The sequence below is a fragment of the Bos mutus genome, chromosome 21 (assembly GCF_027580195.1).
Source record: "Bos mutus isolate GX-2022 chromosome 21, NWIPB_WYAK_1.1, whole genome shotgun sequence".
Taxonomy (NCBI): Eukaryota; Metazoa; Chordata; class Mammalia; order Artiodactyla; family Bovidae; genus Bos; species Bos mutus.
This window is the reverse complement of record NC_091637.1, coordinates 55,191,496-55,218,054: the sequence shown is the minus strand read 5'-3', so window position 1 is coordinate 55,218,054 and position 26,559 is coordinate 55,191,496. Positions and strand designations below refer to the sequence as shown.

Here is a 26,559-nt window from a genome sequence, read left to right as displayed (position 1 = left end):
AACCCAGGGGTGGGGAGTGGGGAAAGGGAGGGTCCTGGCAGGGACCAGAAAAGAGGTGGGGGTTGGGGCAGGGCTCAGAAATGCCCTTCCCAAACTCGGGCTTTGGGGCCCAGCCCACCGAGGTCAAGTTCACCAAGTCACACGACACACGCAGCCTGAGCTCTGGCAGAAGCAAACGGGCCACCTGCTCCCGACTGCCCCTACCCGCAAGAGACCCCAAATGAGCAGGTGGAGAAGAAGCCCCCGGGCCCCTCCGCGTTCCCCACGGGACAGCAATGGCCCTGAGGAGCCCTCCGGGAAGCCGCACCCTGCCCTGGCCGCCGCGAGCCTCCGCCCCCTCCTCCGCCTCCAGGTGGCGGCGCGACGCGCGGGCGAGCGGGAGCCGGAGCCCGAGCGCAGCGCGGTCCACACCACGCCCCCGCCGGACCCGGGTCCCGCCGCCGCCGCGCGGCAGTCCTTTCCTCCCGCCCGCCGGCGTCGGGCCCAGCCGGGCGGGACGGACCCGCGGCCTGGCCTCCGGCACCCGGACCCGAGAGAGGTGAGTGCGCCGGGATGGCTCGGGTGGGGCTAGGACAGCGGCTGCCGCCCGGCCGAGTAAACCACCGACCTTCAGTGAGGCCGGTGCCCCACCCCCACTTCCCGCCGCCCACCTGGAAAGGAAAATGCAAAATCCAGTCTCCGACAAAGGCCTGGGGGCGGGGCGCCGGGGGCGTGGAGAGAGGAGAAAGGCCAGGAGGGAGGTCCTTATCATTCCGGGGTCCAAATTGATAGTGCTTTGGGGGTCCAGGGTCCTACCGCCCAGAGGGCGTGCCGCGAGGGTGGCGTTTGGGGTGCTGCGGGCCAGAGCGGGTTGCCCTGCCCAGGGACCCTGGAGGCTGATCTCGAAGTCTAACACTGTCCACCTCCCCTAGGGCATGGCCCGACCCTGGGTAACTGCAGCTAAGAGGGAGGGGCTCGGGAAGGGGGTCGGTTTGAGCCCTGGGAGAGGAGTCCAAGGACCCAGTCCCAGGCTGGGCGCTTTCCTGAGAGGGAGGTGAGTAGGGGCCAACTGCCATCTAGTGACGCCTGCTGGTGCCTGGCTTCAGAGGCGTCATCCCCTGCAACTGTCTCAGATGATCTTTACATCCATTCTAGTCCAGCACATTGGCTGTCAGCTAAGTGGTAACCCCGGGTGGAGGGAGCTGGTTCCTGCCCAGACCACTCACACTCTAGCTGGGGAGACAGACTCAAATTCAAGAAGTGACTGGTGGGAGGTACACCTTGCTTCTCCTTCTTGCGCCAGATGACTAAGCTAACTAAGGGACACCTGCCCCCCAGCAATACACTCCTGGACTAATTAGAAACCGCCCCCCATCCCCACCATCAGTACTCAAAGGGCCCCTTCTGTATCCACAGCACCACGCATACCAGTCACTGGGAGAACTCCCAAGATACCTCCTAGTCCCCCCTTGCAGACTTCAGCTTAGAATACACCTCTTCCAGGAGGGCTACCCTGACTGCCTCCTCTTGATCAGATGCTTTTTGTACACTGGGCTCCCAGTGTGGCTCCTCCTGCCCATCACCCTCCAATCATAGCTGTTATCAGAGTACTGTAGTTGCTGTGTCAGTGCCAGTTTTCCCTTCTGAATCAGAGTTTCGAAAACTCAGCCATTCAAGTTCCATGTTATTAACCCTTTGATGTTTTCCCTTTGTTTCTTCCCCTAGTCGTAGCATGCAGGATCTTTAGTTGCGGCACTAACCCCGGGCCCCCTGCACTGGGAGTGTGGTGTCTTAGCCACTGGACCACCAGGGAAGTCCCTTATGCTGTTTTCCTTTGAATAGTTTACTCTGGAGACTGGGTTACTGCAGAACCTCTATTCAGAGTAATAGAAACTTGAAGCTTGCCATTTCTATTTTCAGATCTCCCCTGTGCTCCTCCACAGTTTCTTGGGCAGAGGCCATCACTTTTTTTGTTACCTTGGGTCCAAACCCTGATACCTCAGAATAACGCCTAGGTTCCCCAACTGGTCTCCAGCGGAGGACGAAGAGGGTCTAAGAACCCACATTCTAAAAAGAGGACAGCCCCCCGCCCTTCTCCACTCCTCCAGGGCCTGGCTCCCTCAGTGCCTTGGGGACAGGAGAGAGAGGGACAGGCGTCTGTGTCCCATGATGCAGCCTGCCACCCGAGGTCCCCTTGCCCTTGGTCATCTCTTCTCACCGGCCAGCCTGCGCTGGCCCTGCTGCCCCCTCAGGGGCACAAGACGAGAGTTCTTCAGAGGTGCACTGGGGCCTCCCTGCTGGCCAGATCCCTGATGTGGGAGCCTTGGCTGCAGCACCATCTCCTCCATGGCTCCTGGCTCCCACCCCACTGTTAGACAGTCCTCCTGAGAGATGTCAGCTTCTTTCCTCCTCATCCACTCAGCCACACAACCCTGCATGACGATTGGAGGGTGTTAGGCCACTCACTGTCCACTGGGCCGCCTCTTGTCTCTCTCCAGGTTTCTTCTCTTCCTCTCCCAAAAGGCATCCTGAGCAGATTAGCGTGTCCCCTGCCAGAGCAGACCTCGTCCCCTGGGCTCCTCTCCCTGTGGCAGCCCCACCCTCCAGCTCTAGGAGACTTTTGGAGAATCTCACAGCCAATCACTGCTCACCTCTGATCCCAGTTCCTACTCCGCCCTCCCCAGTACTGAGTGTGCCTGTGTTAGGGGTGGGGATTAGGATGGGGAGGTTCTGAAGGAGAGTCAGATCCATCACTGAGGGACACTTAGTGCCTCTTTGTCCTCAACTGGACCCCAGTGGTCAATTCCAGGGCAAGAGAAAGAACCCTCGACTCATGGTTCTATTATACTATTATGTCCCTGCGTTGGGAGTCCAGAGTCTTAGCCACTAGACCACCACGGAAATTATACTTTACATTAAAAAAAATTGAATAGAAGTTGTATTCTACTCCCAGAAGTGGAAAATCAGTGCCCCTGGCCACAAAAGGAAGGTAATTAAATAAGAATCAGTGGTATTAAACTTGAATTAGCACCTGTTACCTGCAGAATACACCTGAGGCTGACTCTCTAGGTTAGAAAGGGAGATTGTTGTTGCTGTTTAGTTGCTGAGTCGTGTCCGACTCTTTGGACCCATGGATTGTAGCCCTCCAGACTCTCTTCTATCCATGGGATTCCCCAGGCAATGCTGGAATGGGTTGCCATGTCCTTATCCAGGGGATCTTCCTGACCAGGGATCAAACCCACATCTCCTGTATTGGCGGGCGGATTCTTCATCACTGAGCCACGTAGGAAGCATAGCAAGAATTAAAGTGGTGCTTGGGACATAATGGCACCCACCTGAGACTTTCTCCTTCGTGTAATAAAATGGATTAGGATAGAATTGGACTGGGAATAGCAATCTTTACATAGCTAAATTCCTATCATTCAGCACCTGCTGAGTGCAGGGTATCACACAGAGCCCAAAGATATGCCCCCTTTACAAGCCAGCCTTCTGCTGTAAGGCTTGTCATGTTTTATCGCAGTGGCATATTGGCTTCCACCAGGTCTGTCTGACTCATTCCTCTATCCAGGTACCCCCCACAGGGCCTGGAGCACAGGTGGTGAATGCACAGATGAATGAATAATGAATGAATATGTAGGTTGACCTCCTTGACTTTGATCCCACTGGGCTGCCTCCAGCCTTGCCTTGCCTTTCTCTTCCTCCTGTCAAACTCAGCATGCTCCATCCTTCAAGGCCCTGCTGAGGGTTCCCCAGGAGGCAATCCTGCCTCTTAATAGTCCATCCCTGGCAGTGCCTATGCCCAGGGGAAGTTCAATTCCAGAGTCCAGTGTGTTCCCCACATGTCCAGAAGGCGAGAAGAAGGGGGTGATGCCACAGGTGCTCAATAACTACTGCAGAGTCACTCCACATGGTGCCCCCTTCAAGGATGCATCTGCCTCAGCAGCTGTAAGACTTCCCCATTGCTGCTGTAACAAACTAACCACAAGCTCAGTGACTTCCAACAACACGAGCTGATTATCTTAACAATTCCAGAAGTCAGAAATGGGATTCATGGCTGAGTTCCATTGTGAAGGCTATAGGAGAAAATCCATTCCACTGCTTTTTTCACCTTCTAGAAGTGGCCTGCATTTCCCGGCTCTTGGCCAGCTCCCATCCTCAAAGCCAACAACGGCTGGTCCAGTCTCTCCCGCCCCGCACCACTCTGACATTCTCCCTGTTCTTCTTCTATCTTTCACCCTTGTGATTGCATTGGGCTCACCCAGATAGCCCAGAACAACCTCCCCGTCTCCAGATACTTAACTTTATCACGTCTGCACAGCCCCCTTCCCCATGTAAGGCAACATATTTATAGGTTCTGAGGATTAGGACGTGGGCATCCTCAAAAGAGACCCTTATTCTGGCTACTACAATAGCTGTCCCCTGGTAGGCAGAGGACACAGCAGGTTGTGGTATATTAACAATAGTTGACATTTGCCGAGCATTTAAGCTCGGCCAGGAACTGTTCAGAGCACATCACCCAATATTCTGTGAGAAAGATGCCAGTCTTATCCACCTCACTTCATGGATGAAGCCCTAAGAGGTTAAATAACTTGGCAAGAGGCTGAGCTGGGGTTTGAACCCAGGCTGTCTGGCTCCAGGGAGCATCTCCTAATTTTGAGGCTACCTTCTCTGGCACCATGATCAACCCAGGAGATGAGTCGACAGCCTGGGAGCAGCCCAGGCAAGGTCTGAAGCCCAACACTGAGGGAGAATTTTCACCAAGACTTTCTGGGTGAGACATCACATAGACTATAAATTCTTTGCCAGTTCTCTCTCATTTCAGCCCTTTCTCCCCAGCCTAACACTCACCCCCCATCAGAGGCACCTGAGCTTATCCAGGGAAGTTGAAGTACGCTCCCAAGGGTTCCTTTTAGGGGCTCCAGACAGGTAAGTCTGGAAGAGTTTGTGGAACCTGAACTGGAGAGGCACACTTAAGCCTTCTACAGGCACTGGATAAGAGGGTGTCCTAACATTTATTGAGCACCCACTAAAGGTAAGCATGGTTGTAAAAGATTTTTTCATATTAACTCATTTAATACAACAACTCTGTGAGGTACTGTTATTATCCCCATTTCACAGATGAGGAAACTGAGGCAGAGAGAGGTCATGTAAGTTTCTGAGGTCACACAGCCAGTGTGAAGAGCCAGGATTTTACCCATTCTCCATGAGCAGGAAGCTGGTCAACCCCAGCCTGCCCTGTCTCACCCCACTTCAGTCGGCCAAGTCCTCTTTTGTCCCTTCTCAGTGTAACCTCCTCCCTTTGCACCTGCGCAGCTGGGCTCCCACTTTGTAGGTCAACCAGATTTCTTGAGAGCACCATTATATTTCATTCTTACACCAACCTTCATTATTAACCCCATTTTAAAGAAGAAATGAAACCTCTGGGAGGCTGAGTAACTTGCCAGAGCTCTAACAACCGGAGCACAACTGATTTAGGATTTGAACCCAGACATTCAGATGCTCCCAACTCAGCCTGAGCAAGCCCAGCCTGCAGGCCTCCTCCAGGAGTCCACAGCCTAGCTGGGAAGGTGACACGGGTTCCCCAGCTCTCCAGATGTATGTGCCAATGCTTCAACTGGACTTGAGCTCAGAGCTTCCTGCCTTCGGGTGTCCAGGTTAGTCACATACTGTCTGAGCGCCCACAGATGATCTGAGCGGGAGCAGAAGCAACAGTGTGGCATTAATCAGGCTGGTCGACTGATTAATCAACTCAGGTCCAAGCCTGCTGGCGTGTGGTTGCTGCCAGGAAAGATCATTTTCAGAAAAACCAGCCCCTTGTTGCCTGAAACCGTCCTGGGAGTTGCTGGATTCCGCAGTGACGAGTATTTCTCGAAAGGAAAGTTGCCCACCTTAAGGAGGAGCTAGGAAGCTCCCAGCAACAGGAAGCACAGGGCAAGGGAGTCTGCAAGAGGAGGCCTGGGCGGAGATGAGCCGGTGTCGGAGCCAAGTGAGGAAGTTAGGGACTCAATCCCGTCGTTTGGGGGATAAAGAGAGATTTCCTCTGAGGCTGGCCAGCTGTGCTAATTGGAAGAAGGAACTGGAAAAATGGTATCTTTTTTTTTTTTTTTTTAAGGTAAATAGTCTATACACATTCCTAAATAGGCACACATCCTTCCATTAGCATGAGCTCACCATGAGGACACATCTAGAAACACCTGCATCTGTACCAGCCAGGGTCTTGGCAGAAAGAAGAGGCCACTCTGGCGGGGTGACTGGGGAGAGGGTGACCCAGGGATGGTTTTCAAGGGATTGGGGAGGATTAAGGGAACAATGCAGGATGGTGCAGCACCCCAGGACTAGCATCTCTGGGGAGCTGTTACTGTCCCCAGACCTGTAGGAGGAAGGGGGTGAACAGCACAGGAGAGAGACTCCAACAGGAGCTGATGAGTGCAGTAAAGGGGGGGCGACCAGTCTAAAGTGCCCCCAACTCCCCTGATCCCAGTCTCCGGTGACCCTCTGACCCCAGTGAGTGCTTCCGCTTGCCCAACCTAACAGAGAAGCCAGAGAGTGAGGGAACCCTGTGATATAATCAGTAGAGTAGGATGGAGAAGGGTGAAGAATGGATCTGCACGGGCCAATAAAAAGTCCTCCATCCACTTCCAGCCTGAGACAACCAGCTCTTCCATGCTTTCCATCAGCTGCCATTTCTAAGTCCCTGCTGCACGCTTCTTGGGCTTGACAGCAGAAAACGCCAGTGCCAAGACCAAAAACCTACAAGAGACTGGAAAAGAAGACATGGACATAATCGGTACTTGTGCCAGCTATGGAGGAATTCTGACCACGTCTCTGGAGCCCAGCCCAATGTGGGAGAGGATTTCTGTGGGCAAGAAACACAGTTATTAGCACAGCATCTCAAATCCGCATTCCAAGAGCATGGGCCATAATTTACCATTCTCTAGGTCCCAAAAGGCTCTGGAAAACAACACATGCCTCGTTTTAACTAAATGGGCTCTTTGTTGTTTATATATGGCCAATGCCAAATTTTGTTTACAAATTCTGCTGACCCTGCCAAGGTCTGGACATCTTGACACCAAGAAACACAGTAAAGTCTAGCCAAAAGCCACTGACTCTGCAGGCGGTGCAATGAATCTCTTTGCTTCTCCAAACCTAGCATTTTCTCAGGGAGAGCCAGAGGTGCCCATCCCCCTATTCCACAGGACTATTCTGGATTTTTAAGTAAGCGGTATAGGTACCATGAAGGCTTCCCCTGGTGGCTCAGCGGTAAAGAATCTGCCTGCCAATGCAGGAGAGGCAGGTTTGATCCCTGGGTTGGGAAGATCCCCAGAAGAAGGCAGTGGCAACCCATTCCATTACTCTTGCCTGGGAAAACCCTATGGACAGAGGAGCCTGGCAGGCTATAGTCCATGGGGTTACAAAGAGTCAGACACCATTGAGCGACTAAATAACAACATAGGTACCATGCTGTTCTATCACACTAAAAAATGAAATGTGAGTTGAAATGGAGTTTGTTTTAATTGAAGACTGTGAAAGTTTCCAGATATGTCTGGACATCTGTAAACAGAGACTGTAGGCTAGAAAAAGAGAAGCAGGGAGACGGGATCACCGAGTACTGCCATACGGCCCCACTCCAGACGCCCCCACCTGATAGATTACAGTGTGTTCCCACCCTTGGAAATGGGCAATATGGCAGCCCTTGCAGGATTCACTTTACAATAAACTTTCTACGTCGCAAGCACTGTACCCCTGAGAGTCAGAATCCTTGACCTAGCAACTGATGATGGGCTTTAAACCCCGCTTCTATCCAGGAGGGATAGGATGAGGCATAATGTAATTGCTGCAGGAAGCAGCTTCACAGCCAGGCTCAGACACCCAGAACTGAGTGGCCTTAGGCAATTCACTGAAACTTGTTTTCCTGATCTGCGAAAGGCAGAGAATAAAACCACAGTATTCAAAGGGTAAGAACCAAGAGGGTATTTGGAATGGACCATAATAACAGCTATATATAAGAGGGTATTTGGAGTAAACAACAATAACACCTAACATCTACTGAACCCTAGTATGTGCCGGGTACTGAGCTAAGGGCTTGATTTAACTCATGCAGTCACCTCAACCTCCTTTTGAAGCTGCATCCCCATTTCACACACCAGGAACCCAGCACAGAGGAGTCCAGGGATCTGTCCAAGGTCACCCTACTAATAGGTGCAGAGACAGAATTCACACTCTGGAATTCAGGCACTCTGGCTTTCCAAGCCAAACTCTTCACAACCACTTTCAGTATGGCAATCTTTCAAAAAGTTTATCTGTGCATTTTTGTGGCATGAGTAGTTAATCCAGAAGACTCCATTTGTGAAGATTTCACAAGAAGGAATTTCAAAATGAGGACCAGCAGAAGAGCCTGCTGGGCACATGCCCAACAGGAAAAGCAAAATGCCTTGCCTCTCCCTGCTCCCCTGCCCACAGTTCATTTCCTTCCAGGGGCTCACCTAGCAGCTCAGTCATGAAGTGTGGAACTTTGAGCCCCCAGAACAGTTAGCAGAAGGTGAGCCATCAGACTGCCTCTATCCCTCCTCTGCCTGCACTCCAACTGCCCGCCATCCCTAACCCCCAACCATCCATCTGACCCACCAACCACACGAGCTTCAATGGACTCCTGCAGCGACCAGTCCCAGACACTCGGTTCACAAACAGGAACAAAATGCCCTGCTCTCAGCTAGGTACAGGGCAGGGAATGAGGGTCCTGCAGAGCGATGGCTGTGGGCCAGTGACCCCAATGGGAAGTGCAAGGGATGCTGGGAAGGGAGCCAAGTGAGCAGGGAGAGGGACTCAGCACAAATTGCCTGGGACAGCCAAGCAGACCTGATAGGGGAGGTGAATTTCCGATCTTAAAACTGGGGCAAGGGTCCAGGAGGCAGGACAGGAGGTCTTCTGAGCGGACAGGGACACAGGAGGTAAGGTGCGCAGATGTGAAAGAGCAGAAGATGCTGAGGGGCCAGCAAAGGGGTGGCTTGGGATAGGATGCAGGTGGTGATGAGGGCTCTGGACTCACCTGCCTGGGTTTGGATTTCATTGCCTCTACTTAAAAAATCAGAGACATTATTTTGTAAACAAAGGTCAGTCTAGTCAAAGCTATGGTTTTTCCAGTAGTCATGTATGGATGTGAGAGTTGGACCATAAAGAAAGCTGAGCACCGAAGAATTGATGCTTTTGAACTGTGGTGTTGGAGAAGACTCTTGAGAGTCCCTTGGACTACAAGGACATCAAACCAGTCAATCCTAAAGGAAATCAGTCCTGAATATTCATTGGAAGGACTGATGCTGAAGCTCCAATACTTTGGCCACCTGAGGTGAAGAGCTGACTCATTGGAAAAGACCCTGATGCTGGGCAAGATTGAAGGCAGGAGGAGAAGGGGACAACAGAGGATGAGATGGTTGGATGGTACCACCGACTCAATGGACATGAGTTTGAGCAAGCTCTGGGAGTTAGTGATGGACAGGGAAGCCTGGTGTGCCGCAGTCCATGGGGTCGCAAAGAGTCGGACACGACTGAGCGACTGAACTGACTGAGTGACCTTTGGCAGGTTACTTGACCTCTCTGTGCCTCATTCCCCTATGCATAAAATGGGGATGCTGCTGCTGCTGTTGCTGCGAAGTCATTTCAGTCGTGTCCAACTCTGTGCAACCCCATAGACGGCAGCCCACCAGGCTCCGCCATCCCTGGGATTCTCCAGGCAAGAACACTGTAGTGGGTTGCCATTTCCTTCTCCAAAAATGGGGATAATAAGAGTGAATAAGAGTATCTATCTCATAGAGCAGTGAGAACCAAATGAGTTCATGCATTTAAGTACTTACAGCAGTGTTGGCACCCAGTAAGTATTAATACTCAAAAGCCCAGAGTTATGACTATTAATGTTTTTGTCTGGAAGCTTGTGGGGCAAAGGGCCCTGAAACCTCCTTGCATTCTCAACAAAACCAATAGGAAGTCCTCTGAGCTGTCCCTGGCCACCCCTCCTGCAGGCACACTCAGGCGGTCTAAGGCACCAGTGTAGGGATCCACCAGACAGCAAACCTAAGTGCAGACCACCCACCCCCACCCACCCCCCACCCCCCGCCAACCCATCGACCCCTCTATCTGGGCCTCATTTCTGAGGTCCCTGCGCGGTGGAGAGAGGCCTTGACAGCCAGGGGACCCTGAATCTACTGGATGGCTACTGATGTCATGGTGCTGGGGACACAGAGGTGAACAGCACAGAAAGGTCGTTTCAGGGACTCTCCTTACCTAGGGATTCCTGATGTGGCTGGAGAAGGACCCTTGAGCTTTTACAGCCGGGCCAGGGTGGGTGAGCCCCCCGCTGGCCGCTCGGGAGTCTGTCCCCCGGGGCAGGATAGTAGCGAGGGCGGGAGAGAGCTGAGCCTCCAGGACGGGTCTGCGCGACCGACCGCGGCTCTTCCCGGCCGGCGCCAAGCCTGTGGTCGCAGAGAAAGGCAGGGAGCTGGGGCCAGAATGGGTGTGCCCGACGGGGGCGGGAGGAGGGGCTGGGGGAGGGAAGATAGGGGCACGCTGTGGCTCCAAATTCGAGGAGGAGGAGAGTCTGGCCGGGAAGCGGGCCGCCGGCTTCCCGCGACCACCCCCATCAGCAGCCGCCGACGCAGTGTCCACCCCGCTGGCGGCGCGCCGGCTGTAAGAGGGACGCGGGTGACTGCGCCCCGGCCTCTCGCAGCGCAGGTACGTGCCCCCATCCCAGGAGCCTTTCCTCTCCTCGCCACCGCGGTGGGGTCGCCGGCTCGCGTGCGGGCAGCGGCCGCCCCCCGGGTTCCGGGCATCCAGCTCCGCGCCGCCCGCCGCGCGGCCCGCGAGCGCGCGGAGAGGGTGGGGGTCAACCGGGCCCCACGTGCGCGCGGGGAGGCCAAGAGCGGGGGCCCGGCGGGTGCGTGAAGGCGGCGGGCAGGAGCGGCAGCTGCGAGGCTGCCCGGCAGGATGTCTGCCTGCGGTTGCCGCCACCCCCTGGGCTAGCTCCGTGGCCACCTGGTAATTACTGCCCTCCCCGGCCGCCTGCCCCTCCCCGCGAAAAAAAAAGTCAGACAGCTAACCCTTCTCCTTCTAGAGCTGGAAGGCACAGGTGATCCACAAAGGCTTTCCTTGCCTTGCCCCATATCTACGCGCGGTTCCTCTCCCGCGATGGGCAGCTCCATCAAGCATAGGGCGGGATTACAGGGGCCAGAATAAGTCCCCCTGCCACCGAGGAAGGGGAAAACCTGCCCGCGATTGGCCGAATAAATGCCAGGTGGGGTGGCTGGTTGGCCTGGGCCCCGGTCTGCAATGAAACCGGCCCAGTTAGTCCTGGAGCTGGAGAACCGCGCAGCGAGCGGGAAGGCTCTTTGGGGTTTAGCGGTGGACCTAGGAGAGAGCACTAACTTGGAGCCAGAGGCTGTGTGGCTTTGGGAAGGTCACTTTTTGTGGCTGGGCCTCTGTAAACCGGAGATGACTACTAGCTGCCACTTCACAGAAGGGTTGTGAGGACAAAAAAAGATACGGGAATGGTTTGAAATTCTGCGAAGCTGAGATGATATGGTTAGGGTTTGGCTTCACCCCCCACGCCCACCAACGCACATGAGTTTCCAGAAGAAGGAAGCAGAGAAGAGAATTCCTGAGCCTAACAGAGGAAGCAGGGCTGGAGCAGTGTGGATGCTTTAGACTGTACAGATGAGAATTATCTGCCCACAAGAGCCTAGTTTCAGAACGAGACATTGTGAGTTCAAATCTGGGCTTTTCCACTTAGAGCTCTTACTACTTTTAAGCCTTTTAAGCCTCAGTAGCACCATCTGTGAAATGAGTATGATAATAGAGTATCCTTCCTAGAGCATGAGATCGTGCAGGTAAGGATCCTGCCTTGAAAGCTTTGCAGTCCTCCCTAAATGTTAGCTCTGAGTATTCTTCTTCTTCTTTTTAAATATTTATGTATTTATTTGGCTGCATGAGGTCTTAGTTGTGGCCCTTGAGATCTTCCTTGGGGCATGCAGGTTTCTCTCTGGTTGTGGTGCGTGGACTCTAGCATGCACCGGCTCAATAGTTGCAGCATGTGGGATCTTAATTCCCTGACCAAGAGTCAAACCCATATCCCCTGCATTGATTGGAAGGTAGATCCTTAACCACTGGACCACTAGGAAGTATTCTTGTATACTCTGAGTATTCTTGTTATTACTATTATATTGCACCCTTCTGGGTACAGCACACATTGTAGAGAAAGAAGACTCATCTAACAGCAAATAAAGAGTGGAAAACAGTTTCATCCTTCCTATCGGGCTGGTCTCAAACAAGATACCTTGGCTCTCTGAGCCTTAGTGTTGTTGTTCAGTCTCTCAGTCGTGTCTGACTCTTTGCAGCCCCATGCACTGCAGCACACCAGGCTTCCCTGTCCTTCACCATCTCCCACAGCTCACTGAAACTCATGTCCGTCGAGTTGGTGATGCCATCCAACCATCTCATCCTCTGTCATCCCCTTCTCCTTCTGCCCTAAGTCTTTCGCAGCATCGGGGTCTCTTCACCTCAGTCTTTCCCTGAGTCAGCTCTTTGCATCAGGTGGCCAGACTATTGGAGCTTCAGCTTCAGCATCAGTCCTTCCAGTGAATATTCAGGGTTGATTTCCTTTAGGATCGACTGGTTTGATCTCCTTGCTGTCCAAGGGACACTCAGGAGTCTTCTCCAGCACCACAGTTCAAAAGCATCAGTTTCTCCTCAGCCTTCTTTATGGTCCAACTCTCACATCTGTACATGACTACTGGAAAAACCACAGCTTTGACTATAGGACCTTTGTCAGCAAACTGAGCCTTAGTATCTAATGTGGAAAATGGAGATTATTACGCCCACCTCACACACTAAAAAGCCCTTTCATGATTTACAGGGGGAAAAAAAAGACATGTTCCATTTATCTTTTGTTACACCAAAAACCACTTCAAAAGATAGTGGCTTAAAATAACTCACCTGTTTTGCTCACGAATCTGCAATTTGTTCACAGCTTGGTGGGTATAGCTTATCTCTACTCCTTGCAGCATCAGCTGAGATGGCCCAGCTGGGGATAGAGGGTCTTCTTCCAAAAATCACACACTTGTATGGTAACCCAATTGATCCTGGCTGTCAGCTGGGTCTGTAGCCCAGGGTCTAGGTTCCTCTCAGTGGGCCTCTCTGAGCCTACTTGGGCTTTCTCACAGCATGGCATCTAGGTTTCAAGAGCTACTATCCCAAGAGACAGGAAGAGGGAGCCCCTAGTCTCTTTAGACTTGGACTCAGAAGCTGATACAGTATGGTTTCTGGATCATTTCATTGGTCACTAGTCACAGAGCCCACCTAGATTCAAGGGGAGGGGACTGACATATCTCTTCATGAGAAGAATATCACATAATTTCTAACCATCTTGAATCTACCACAACTTGAAAGTCTTTCCTTTGTTTTGTTGTTTTTTCTGAATGCCATGGTGACAAATTAATTAATCTTTGCAGAAGACATAGGCTTCTCCTAGGAGAAGACTAGCAGGGATACAACCATCCATGACTAGGGCCTTATCCCAGAGCCCATTTGGTCAGGATCAGTTTCTCTGGATCTGATTCTAGGCTGAGGGAGCAGACATGCTGCATGGCAGCTTCTCTAGAATCTGTTTCCCTGGAACCTCTGAGGCTTCAGTCATCAGCTCTACCAACCCCATGCCCTTAAAACAAGAGGAAGAAGCCAGAGAGAGTCATTTGAATTCAGAAAACTAGATTTTAGCAGGTGGCCCTGGCTGACTGAGCATCTTTGTAGCTCTTGCTCCCTGGAGAAGTCTGTTTCTCAAGAGGGTTGCTGCCTGGGTGTTTGGAGTGATTGTTGTCAGACATTATTAGGTTATTAATTGATGGGTTGGAGCACTCTGGGGCTAAAGGCAGGAAGCTGATGGGAGAAGCAGGTGCAGGGAGGGTTGTCATGGCAACCTTGTGGCCTGTGGTTTGTGCTCTGGCCTCAGAACGGGAAGGATGGCCCAGACAGCTCAGACCTTCTCAGACAGACCACAGATTCTCCAAAGAGAGACCAGAGTCTGTCTTTTGGGTTTATGTTGTAATGCGTTTCACACACCAACGCACACACATGCCCCGGGAGTCAAAACCAACCTTCTTCCTGCTGCCCCATGCCATATCCTGACTGCTTTCCCCAGTTTGCTAGCTCCTAACTTCAATTCTGGAGAAGGCAATGGCACCCCACTCCAGTACTCTTGCCTGGAAAATCCCATGGACGGAGGAGCCCGGAAGGCTGCAGGCCATGGGGTTGCTGAGGGTCGGACACGACTGAGCGACTTCACTTTCATTTTTCACTTTCATGCATTGGAGAAGGAAATGGCAACCCACTCTAGTGTTCTTGCCTGGAGAATCCCAAGGACGGGAGAGCCTGGTGGGCTTCTGTCTATGGGGTCGCACAGAGTCAGACACGACGGAAGTAACTTAGCAGCAGCAGCAACTTCAATTTCAGCCACGCTGGCCTTCCAGGCGGACTGCAGAAAGAAACGGAGTTTAGATTCATTTATTCATTCAAACGTTCAACACATTTTTGTTGTGCCTTTCGGACTTCCCTGGTGGCTCAGACAGTAAAGCATCTGCCTACAATGTGGAGACCCGGGTTCAATCCCTGGGTCGGGAAGATCCCCTGGAGAAGGAAATGGCTACCCACTCCAGTATTCTTGCCTGGAAAATCCCATGGACAGAGGAGCCTGGTAGGCTACAGACCATGGAGTAGCAAAGAGTCAGACACAACTCAGCGACTTCACTTTCTTTTCTTTCTTTTGGACTGAACCACCTTCTCTCCAACAGAAAACAAAATAGACCCAGCTCCTCCCTTCTCATGGAGCTTGCTGTCTGGAAGGAGAGATGGGCATAAGACATAGTCATACAAGTTCCCATGCACTGCCTGGGGAATTATTAAAATACAATTAATTCAGACCTTGACTTGAATCCCAGCACTGCCCGTTGCCAGCCGGGTGATCCTGGGTCTCTTTGGTGGGATAGTAATAATTTCCTGGCGGGGTTGCTGTGTGGAGTTATCAAGGCGCCTTATGGAAGCACAGTGCCTTGTGTGTTGTGGTAAGCTCAGAGCACGTAACCACCCACGCCAGTGCCCTTGTCCTGTGTCCATTTATCATTCAGACCTCACAGGCCACCTTCTGTCTGTATGAGGAGCTCTGGTCCTAGCTCCCTGGCAGGCAGAGTGATCAAACACCCAGGCATCTCCACTCCGAAGGGCAAGTTGGCCAGGGAGGGATGAAAAGAACCCAAGGAAGGCTCTGGTTAATGCCATGGGATGGGATGGGGAGGGAGGTTTGCTCATCCCGTGGGTGTCAAGGAGGGCTGTGTGGAGGAAGTGGCATTTGAGTCACCCTTAAAACAGTGGTTCTCAAATTGGTGTGTGTCAGAAAAACCCAAGGGAATTGCTCAAAGTGCAGCTTCTTGGGGCTGGGGGTGGGGTGGGGGGGTGCTTCCCTGGTGGCTCAGTGGTAAAGAACCTGCCTGCCAATGCAGGTGGGGAAGATCCCCTAGAGTAGGAAATGGCAACCCACTCCAGTATTCTTGGCTGGGAAACCCCGACAGAGGAACCTGGTGGGCTCCAGTTCATGGGGTCACAAAGAGTCAGACGAGACTTAGTGACATTTGAGAAGTGCTGCTCACAGGGCCTTAGGTACAACATGGGGGTTGTGGTAGACAGAATAATGGCCCCCAAATGATGTCCAGTTCCTGGTCCCTGAAGTCTGTGAATATGTTACCTTACATGGTAAAAGGACATTAAGGCAGCAGGTGGAATTAAGGTTGCTAATCAGCTGACCTTCAAATAGGGAGATTGTCCTGGATTATCTAGGTGGGCCCAGTGTGATCACAGGGTCCTTAAAAGGAAGAGAGGGCTGGGGGGGCAGAGAAGGAGATGTGAAGATGAGAGCAGAGGGAGGTCAGTGTGGTGTGATGACAGATGGACTCAGCCTGCCACTGCTGGCTTTGAAAGCGGAAGGGAGCACAGGCCAAGGGATGCCAGAAGCCTTTAGAAGCTGGAAAAGGCAAGGAAGTGGGTTTTCCCCATACCCTCCAGGAGAAAGGCAGGCCTGCTGACACTTGGATTTTAGCCCAGCGAGACCCTTTTTTTTTTTTTTTTTTTGACCACACCTCGCAATATATGGGACCTTAGTTCCCCTGCATTTTCCAAGCACAGAGTCTTAACCACTGGACCACCAGGGAAGTCCCAACTTTTTTATTTTTTTGAATAATTTTATTTATGTCTTTTTGGCTGTGCTGGGTCTTCAGTTGCTGTGCGGGCCACTCTCCAGTTGTGGTGTGGAGGCTTCTTATTGCAGTAGCTTCTCTTGTTGCAGAGCATGGGCTCTAGAGTGCTCAGGCTTCAGTAGCTGTGGCTCCTGGGCTCTAGAGTTTAGTAGCTGTGGCTCATGGGCTTAGTGGCTCCAAGGTATGTGGGATTCTCCCAGACTAGGGATCAAACTGATGTCTCCTGCAGGCAGATTCTTCACCACTGAGCCAACAGGGAAGCCCTCTTTATTTTTTTAAGACCCACTTTTGACCACCAGACTGTAAGAAACGTGTGTTGTCTTAAAGCTAAATTTGTGGTAATTTGTTTCAGCAGCAACAGGAAGCTAGTCTAGAGCCCTGTCTTTGGAGTCAAACCACTCTGCGTTTAGCCTGCTGTGTGACCCTGGGCAAGATGCTGGCCCCCTCTGAGTCTCAGTTGCCTTGCCTATCGAAGAGAGTTGAAGTGAAGCTTAAAACGGGAGACATTTGGAAGGCACTCAGCACGTGCTCCCAAAATGGCACTTCCTGTGCTCCCTGATCCTGAGTTGCTCCCGCCTCTTTTCTGACCCCATGAGGGAGGGCAGCAGAGCCAGGCACTACGGGAGGTTCTCTCCTTGTCCTTCTCTTGGTCCTTGAAGCCATCCTAATTCATACCTGGCCACTTGGAACTTGCAGCAGTGCGAAGCCTTGCATCAGCTCCTCTGATGTAGGTGTGTGCTGCAGTGTGAGGCTGGGAAGGCCAAGACCAGTTTTCAGTGCACAAGTCGTCCCTGCAGTCAAACAGCAGACATCTCATGATAGAGAGTTCTTCTATTTTTTGGAGCCCTTGGGGAGCCTCCAAGACCTTTACCCCAACTAGCCCCATTCAGTAGAATACCTGTGGGGAATACGGTACACACCGTGACAAGCATCCTACCAGGCTGGCCTGCCCATCCTTCACCCTCTCTAGGGAGACTCAGATGGAGGGGCAGGACCTTCCAGCTCGAGGGAGTGGGGCCATCACCATCACCACCACCAGTCTCATCATCACTGCATCCTCACTACCATTGACCTACTAAGTGCCAGGCACTTGCTGGACCTCATCTTTGATTCTCACAAGTGCCAACTGGTCATCCAGGAATGGAGTTTCTCAAGGTCACATAGTCAGACAGTAGCAGCACGGGGACTTAACCTCCACAGTCTGGCCCAGAGTTTCTGTTCTTAACCGCTCCGTGTTGCCGGGAGCCAGCGTGAGGAACTCCGCCCATGGCAAAGGTCATGAGGAAGGAGGCTCGGCATACACAAAGGCGGGATCGAGCCTCAGGAGTCCCCCTGGAAATTCTCGAGCATCAACCCCCCAAAACCAGAGTCTGTCTACTTTACTGCCTTGTGTTCTCACCTACACCTCTGACTTTACGGGGGCTGTCCCCCACCACCATCTCTCTCCTGAATAGGTTCTTCTGGCCACATGTGATTGTTCAGAGCCTCCCAACCATGAGAGGCATGAGATGTTCTAAACTGTCTAAATACAGATTCTTTTGAGCAGTTAAAAGATTGATTAGAAATTGTATTGGTGAAGGGTTTTTCACTTGTTGGGCCAATGTTTGCTGCTAAGTTTCCGTATCCCTTACCTATTGTGTCCCTGGCAGTGTATTGATTAATATAATTGGTGTATAGGAATGTAAGTAGTAGCTTTAATGTTTGTAACCTTGGACCCTTGAGTTAATTTTTTTTCTTGTTATAGCCCACCACACTTTTGCCCTGTAGGAATGCAACTTTATCTAATGTTTTTGGAGGGTGGCACCTGACTAATCACCTTTAGAGAAAAATAAGTTTTCTGAAGAAAGGGTCTTAAGATGTTAACAGGCCTCTGGGCCAGAAGATGATGCAAATCACCTAAACTTTTGCATATGATAAGTTTACAGGAAGAAAGCCTGGCTTACTGCATGACTCTACCCCTTCCCCCATTATCTTTCACCTTCTGGCTGAATTATTCAGCCTCTTTTCTCCACTAAATTTTCTCACTGAGCTATCCTTATTCTATTACTCTTTATATCCTTAATTAACATTTAATTAAGCAATTGTTTCCTGGTCCTCGCCGACACCGTCCTCGCTTCGAATTCCCTGGATCCACCGGGGCTGGACCCCAGCACTGTGTGACTGTCATGTGCTGGAGGAACTTGCATTCTGTCACCAGCTCAGGGCCCACTCCAGAACCCTCCCTCTGATGACTCCCAGGCTGTCTGGACCTCTAGGGAGTCGGCAGTAGATGCCCAAAGGCCTTGTGGTCTGGGGCCCTGGGGCCCTCTTGGTGACCTCTAGAGCAGCCCAGGAAAGTCCACCAGCCCTTCCAAGCCTCTAGGTTCATGAAGCAGGTGTTTATGCTGAGGACACAATAGGGATGCCCAGGGCTTATCCTGGGTATCCCTGGTGACTCCGATGGTAAAGAATCCATCTGCAATGTGGGAAACCTGGGCTTGATCCCTAGCTTGGGAAGATCCCTTGGAGGAGGGCATGACAACCCACTCCAGTATTCTTGCCTGGAGAATCCCCATGGACAGAGGAGCCTGGTGGGCTAAATCCGTGGGGTCACAAAGAGTCGAACACGACTGAGCGACTAAGCACAGCACAGCACGGGGCTCATCCAGGTTTCCAGGGCTGTCATCCCAGTGGGTCTACAGTGCTTCATGACTGCTCTCATGGGGCTGGAAGAGCAGAATGAGCAAATGATTTCAGGTGACAAGCCTGGCCCAATTTCAGCCCTTATGTCTTTCTAGGCAGGAAAGAGCCACAGAGGCAGCCCTAGCATCCCAGAGGACTCAGGCATTCTCACCCCTCACCAGATGCCCGCCTCTCATCAGTGGCAGCTCTGACATTCTGCCCACTTTGGGCTTAAGGAGAGAAGTCCGAATGGGGAGAGGTGGTCTTCTCCTGAGGTTGTATTTTAATCACAAGCTCACTGCATTTACTTGGTTGTAGGTTTACTTGGAGAAGTTGCAGGGGGACTGAGGTTACGATGGAGTCTGTAGGATGCATCAGGCCACCGCTTGGTGCTTGATGTCATTGTGGTTTCTAGTCCTTCTTTCCTGTTTTATATTTAAAAAACATCAGCACCAAAGTAGAATACACACAGGTTCTTTTTTCTCTTCCTGAGCGGGCATTTCACAGAGGATCTGGGCTCACTCATCTGAAGTCAGCGTCATCTCTCCATCTGCAGTTCCAAAGGCCCAATAGGAAGGGGGGGGGGTCCCTGGCGAAAGCAGGGTACCCACTGCCATCAGTGGTCCTGCAGCTATGGATGCTGATGGTATAGACAGCCTGTGTGTGTGCATCCTGTTAGGCTGGGCCACCCTGTAAAGAGTCAGGGGGGCTCTCTTTGCTGGGTGTGCCCTGGGGGCAGCCAGACTTTCACCCTTAGGTCAATCCTGCACTCCTTCCCCACCTCCTTTCATATGGCATCAGGAAGAGCCCACAGACTCCTCCACTCTGTGTCCGCACACACTGCTGCTCGGTGACAAGGCTTCTGCTGTACTGGACAGCGGAGGAGCATTTGCTTGGAGGCCCAGGCCCCACTGAGGGGCATTTTTGCTGGGCCCCCTACCAGTACAGCCTCCTGGCAGGACTGTACCAGTTCACTTCCTAGAGAAGATGAAATCACAAATCACCCGACAAAATAGAGAATGCACATCCTCAGTGCCCCCCGATGTCCCCCGCCCATAGTGGACATTGGTTTTCTGGCTCCAGCAATGTTCTTCCAATCAACTTCCAAGGAGACACCACAGAGAGAGGAGGTTAAACTGAAACAGCACAGCAGACCATTTGGAGATTCATGGCTCTATCACTTAGTAAGACGTATCTAGAGCTTTTGCCCCTTTGGGCCTGAGTTTCCCCATCTGTAAAGGGAAGAGACTGGGCTAGGTCACCTCCATGGATCCTGTTAGCTCTGCTGGGCTGAGGGAGTTCAGGAAATGGTCCTGAGAGCCAGAAGACCCCATGAAGCCAGAGCCCCATGCTTGCTCCCTGCTCGGGGCCACGCTGTTTAAAAACATGGATGTTTGAGACTTCCCTGGTGGTCCAGTAGATAAAACTCTGGGCCCCCAATGCAGGGTTGTTTTTCAGTTGCTAAGTCATGTCCAACTCTTTGTGATCCCATGGACTGCAGCACACCTGCAGACTTGCCTGTCCTTCACTAATCTCCCGAAGTCTGCTCAAACTCATGTCCATTGAGTCGGTGATGCCATCCAACCATCGCATCCTCTGTCGTCCCCTTTTCCTCCTGCCCTCAATCTTTCCAAGCATCAGGGTCTTTTCCAGTGAGTCAGGGCCCGGGTTCAACCCCTAGTCAGAGCACTGGATTCTGCATGCCACAACTAAATATCCCACATGCCACCATGAAGACTGAAGATCTTGAATGCTGCAGCTAAGATCTGAAGTGAAGTGCTAGTTGCTCAGTCGTGTCAGACTCTTTGGGACCCCATGGACTGTAGCCTGCCAGGCTCCTCTGTCCATGGAATTCTCCAGGCAACAATACTGGAGTGAGTAGCCATTCCCTTCTCCAGGGATCTTCGCGACCCAGGGATCGAACCTTGGTCTCCTGCACTGCAGGTGGATTCTTTACCATCTGAGCCACCAGGGAAGCCTAGCACAGCCAAATATATAAACATCAAAAACAAAACATTGATGTCCACCTTATTCACAACCCAGAGGCTTCCTCCAATGCCCTCCTTCTGTTGATCTGCAGAACAAGTTACCCCCCACCCCCACCCCCCTCGCTCCCACCTCAGCGCTTCTCCTCCTGACTGTCCCCTGGAACCACCCAGAGAGCTTTTAAAAACACCGAGGCTGGTACCTCACCTCCAGAAAATATGATTTAATTCATCTGGGATGGGGCCCGGGCAGTGGTGTTATTTGTCATAAGCTGCCCAGTTTTTTGCTCATGTAGTTGTGCCCCACTGACCCAGATGCTGGCTTCTGAAGGGTGACAGCCTGGGGGTGGAGTGGAAACAGTCAGCTTCCTCCGCCGTGTCTGCTGTCCTCTCCCTCTTGTGTCTGTGGTGGTTGTTTCATCGTTCAGTCGTGTCCGACTCTTTGCGACCCCATGGACTGTAGCCCACCAGGCTCCTCTGTCCATGGGATTTTCCGGGCAAGAATACTGGAGTGGGTTGCCATTTCCTCCTCCAAGGGATCTTCCCAACCCGGGGATTGAACCCCAGTCTCCTGCGTTGGCAGGTAGGTCTGTGATACTTTCTAGTTATCTGAGCGTCAGCCTGTCTGGCTCAAGTCAAGACCTCTGGCTCAGGGGTTCAGCATCCTGAATCTCCTGGTGTCTTGCAGGTGCTCAAAGGCGGTTGGGTGGGTACCATTAGCACACCCGGCTCCTCCTGAATCCCCCCAAGTCCTTGGGGTCCGTGCCCCAAATGGAGGCTTTAGGGTTCTCGGCAAGGTCGCGCACTATGTCTGGGGTGTATGGAAGGCAGGCTCAGGGCGCCTGTCCAGCCGCCTTCATCCTGTGGTGGGCGAGCTTTCCTCACAGCCACCCAGCCTGACACCAGCTCTGAGTTCACATGATCCTGCCTCAGCTCGGGAATGGGCAGAGCCTCCCGCTGGGATTTTCGAGACTGAGCTAGGGGGCGTGGCCTGTCGGGGGCGTGGCCTTCGGGAAATCGCGGGAGGGGGAGCTTGGGTCCTGGCTGCGGGGTCCTTCCTCTGCGAGCGCCGGAGGAAGCCGGCTGGTGGAGATTTGCGGGCTGAGCTCAGGCGGGCCCGCAGAGTCGGAGAGGACCCAGATCTCCCGAGGCTGCGGCTCCCTGCCTCGCTGTCTGCTCCTCCCCACCTGGCAGCAGCGGCCGTCCCCTTCCTGGGGTCTGGAGCCTGGGCAGACAGGGGTGGGATCCTGACAGAAGAGCAGGTCAGGAAATCGATTTATCAGCTCACGACCCTTAGAAAAACAAAATAGAGTAGAAATGATCCGAGTGCATCACAAGTGATAAGGTAAGTACTGCTCTGGGTCCATGTGTCTCTGGTGTCTCTATGTGTCAAGTGCATTCCTTGCTGTGATTTATGATGGAAAGAGCTCAAAGGCAGCAGGTTGGTGCCCAGTGGTCTGGGCTCTGGATTCAGATCCACCCAACTTACTGTATGGACGTGAGCAACTAGGTTAGCCTCTCTGGGCTTCAGGTTCTGTGAAATAGGTTCACAGTGCCGGCCCCACCGACTCACTGTGCCTTTGTGAGCTCCCGATGGAATTGAATGTTTAAACAGTGACGAGGGCTTTAGAAGTGAGGTTGTCTCCTTGCTTTTGCTGGAGTGAGGCTATTTAGGGAAAAGCTGGGGACTAAGGGGAAAATGCAGTCTGATTCTACTCCTGCCCCAGAAGGAGACATCAACGACCTCTGAAAAGGGCACTTTTAGGAAGTGTTTAAAGCATGTGGAAGTTTGACCAGCCAAAGGGAAGGGAAGCTGGGCATGCAGGAAATCCCCCAGCTCGCTGTGCTGGTGGCTCCCTGAGCAGAGCTGCCCAGCCCATGAGTAACTGTGTGTGTGCCATCAAGCCACCACTCAGAAGAGACGGGTGACAGATTAGACCGCTGTTTATGCACCAGCTCAGCACTTTTGGCCTAGAACGTGCATAGGGCTCCCAGCTCGAGTCAGAGGCCCTTCCTGCCTTTGGGGATTGAACTGCTCTTGGATGTTCAAGTCCTCGGAGGCCTCTATGAGGTTTTGGGTTGCTTCACACGTACTGTCTCAGTTTCTTGTTGTGGTTTAGTCACTAAGAGGTGTTTGATTCTTTTGCGACTCCATGGACTGTAGCCCACCAGGCTCCTCTGTCCGTGGAATTTCCTGGGCAAGAATACTGGAGTGGGGTGCCATTTCCTTCTCCAGGGACTCTTCCCAACCCAGGAATCGAACCTGCATTGGCAGGCTGGGTTTTTTTGTTTTTAACCACTGAGCCACCAGGGAAGCCCCTCAGTTTCTTAGCTGAATGGTAACGTGAGGCAGACGCAGCGGCTCTGTGTTTTGATTCTTTGTCCCAATCCCCTCTACCTTGGGGATCCAAGCCTTGGCCACACAGTAGGTTCTTTACCTTGAGTGGTGAGAAGATGGTTGGCATGCCAGGTGTGGTGAGGAGCGGGGAGGGCGGGGGTGAAGCTAGCCCAGGCCCAAGCCTGTTGGCCTCCAGGTGGCATCTGGGTGAACTGGAGCCTGGCAAAGCCTGGAAGTGAGGGGTGGTTGCTCTGTAACAACTGTGATGGTCAGAAAGTGCGGTGTAAAGGAAAGCGTGGACCAATCTGAGCTCAAAACCTGGCTTGCATCATTTGTTCTTGTTGTCATTTAGCTGCTAAGTTGAGTTTGACTCTTTGCCACCCCATGGACTGTAGCCCGCCAGGCTCCTCTGTCCATGGCATTTTCCAGGCAAGAATCCTGGAGTGGGTTGCCATTTCCTCCTCCAGGGTATTTTCCAGACCCAGGGATTGAACCTGCATGTCCTGCATTGCAGGTGGATTCTTTACCACTGAGCCACCAGGGAAGCCCTGGCTTACATCATGTAATTATTGCTGAAAGCTCAACTTCTGTATACACTGGTGCTGAATTGAATCGTGGAGACAGAGTTTTGGATGAAGTAGAAAAGGAGAAAGTGCTTCCCTGGTGGCTCAGACAGTAAATCATCTGCCTGCAGTGCAAGAGACCTGGGTTCGATCCCTGAGACAGGAAGATCCCCTGGAGAAGGCAATGGCAATCCACTCCAGTATTCTTGCCTGAAAAATCCCACAGTTAGAGGAGCCTGGTGGGCTACAGTCCATGGGGTCGCAAAGAGTTAGACACGACTAAGTGACTACCACAACACACAAACGGATAACTGTATTACTTTGCCAAAGAGGGACACTGGGGGCTCTCACCGTGAAAAACTATGTGTGGCAGCCCCAGAGGATTTGATGAAGGGTTTTTCATCAGTGGTTCAAGGGTGAGGTCTCTGATAAGATTAGGTATGAGCAGGGCCTGTTGTCGTTGTTCATTTGTTCAGTCGCTCAGTCGCTCAGTTGTGTCTGACTCTCTGCAACCCCATGGACTGCAACACGCCAGGCTTTCCTGTCCTGCACCATCTCCCAGAGTTTACTCAAACTCATGTCCATTGAGCCGGTGATGCCTTCCAACCGTCTCATCCTCTGTTGTCCCCTTCTTCTCCTGCCTTCACTCCCTTAACTTCATCTTGGGTGGTCAGTCTCCTAATGATGATGAGCTTCTCTCCTCCCATATAATCTTGCCTCAGGTGGTTTCTTGGCTGCCCCTCTCTTGATTAGCAACTGTTCAAATCTGCCCTTCGGACCTAAGGGAAGATCATGAAGGCTGGAGGCTGGCCTACAAGAAAGAGGGAGACACAAAAAGGCTTTCGTGCCTGCAAGCTCCGCAGGGCCCCCCACGGATTTAGAATCTTGAGCAGCCTCAGTTTTTTCATCTGGAAAATGGGTGCTGGTGAGAGAGAGGATGAATGTGCAGCAATGTTCCTGGCACGTGGAGGGCTCTTCCCTGGAATGGCCTGGTCCATCTGTCCCAGCCACACGTTCCCATTTACAGAACACCATGCACCCACTGTGCCTTTGATTTTTGGGGAGCAGGCTTTCTGTGGAGTACAGGTAGAGAGGACACTCCTGGAAAAATGCAATTTCCATGGAGGGGTACCTTTCCTCTGGGAGTGGCAGAAGGGAGAGCTGGCTGTGATGAGGCCTGGGTGACAAAGCAGGATCCTCTGCAACCAGCTCAGGTCACTTAAACAGATGCCACAGGCTGAAGAGGAGGCCATAATGATTCCTCCCTCTCACTTTTCTGTTTCCATTAATGAGTTAATGATATTTCCATCGTCCGTCCCAGCACCTGACCTCAAAACCCTCTACCCATCCATCCATGCACCCACCCATCTCTCCACCCATTTACTCACCCATCTGTCCATCTACCCCCTTATCCTTCTATTTACCCATCTTATTCATCCACCTACTCCTCTGTCCATCCACCGAACCCACCTACCTCTCCGTGCATCCATCCATTTTAACAAATAATATGAGGACCAAGCACTGAGATACATCTCAGATTTGTCCCTGACTGTCCTCAGCTCCTTCTAATTAGTCAGCAGTTCCTGTTCCAGGGAGAAGCTAATTCTGACTCCATGATGGAACTGTTTCTTTGACTTGCTTTTCATTGCTTTTGTTATTATCATCATACATAATGGCCTGCCTCAGAGGACCCTGTCCCTCTGCCTGACTGTGAGTGCCTTTGCAGCTCACAGGCAATCTGTAGCTCACAGATAATCACAGATAATCTGACCTTGCCCACCTGTGAAGGCTGCAGGAAAGAAGAGATTGACACACCCCTTCCCGGAGATGTTTTGCAAGACTGAAGACCCATTTTATTTTACTTTCTTACTGTCTCTCCCTCTCTATTCTGCCTTTTGACTTGAGTTCCTCAGCTCTTCTCTCTCTGGTTCTATTAAAAAAAAAACTGGCATCCAGACCCCGACAAGATGGTTGTTTAGAGACATTAGTCTGCCATCTTCTCGGTCAGCCAGGCCTCTGAATAAAGTCATATTTCTTGTCTCTACACCTCATCTCCAATTCATTGGCCTCTCGTGTGGCGAGCAGAGCCAGTATGGACTCGGTAACATTTCTGTAGCTTCTTGTTGTCCCCTCTCTGGTCACACCCTCCTCACATTCAGTTCCTTACAGGTGCTCACTCTCTGTCTATCTGGCATTTGGCCTGTTGAATGTATTGTTTCCACAGGCAGAAACTCCTTTCTTCCCTGGCTGCCCCTCTCTCTTCTCCTGATCTTAGAGTATCATGCTGCTTAGAAAGGCTTTTCTGGCTAAGTCACCTCCTATGAACTCAGAACTTAATGTCTTGTACTCTCCCTAGGAGCTAATCCTCTCTTTTCTTCTCCCCTCTCCCATGAGACTAAAAGCAATGTGAGCTACCCCAGGAGCCAGTGTCTAGTGTGGTGCCTTCTGTATAATAGACACTCAGTAAGTATCTGCTGTGGTTGGTGAGTGGATGGATGATTGGAGAGCCACTGGAGGGTTTGAAGCAGGAGTGATTAGCTTAGATTTGTGTTTTAGAAGATGGCTTTGACGATGGTGAGATGGAGACAGGGAATCCCACAGGAGACCATGCATTGATTCTGGGGAGGAAGCCTTGACCAAGCCAATCTGGGGCACTGGGGAGGGAGCTAAAGAGGAGGAGATGGATGTGGGAAATATTTAAGATTTGGAAATGGTAGAACTGACTGATTGAGTGGATGCTGTGGATGAAG

General features: G+C 52.0%; 1 protein-coding gene across 3 annotated transcripts in view; it reads left to right on the top strand.

Annotated features, from left to right (window-relative positions):
• Nucleotides 1-385: 385 nt before the first annotated feature.
• GPR68 (G protein-coupled receptor 68) overlaps nt 386-26,559 on the top strand; it is a 38,558-nt gene continuing 12,384 nt past the window's right edge. The window contains exon 1 of one of the 3 annotated variants that reach the window (XM_070358846.1): nt 386-538. The gene's annotated coding sequence lies outside the window, so the exon portion shown is untranslated. Of the gene's footprint in view, nt 539-10,538; nt 10,702-22,029; nt 22,254-26,559 lie in introns of those variants that run through there. The other 2 variants (XM_070358844.1, XM_070358847.1) reach the window with 2 other exon arrangements.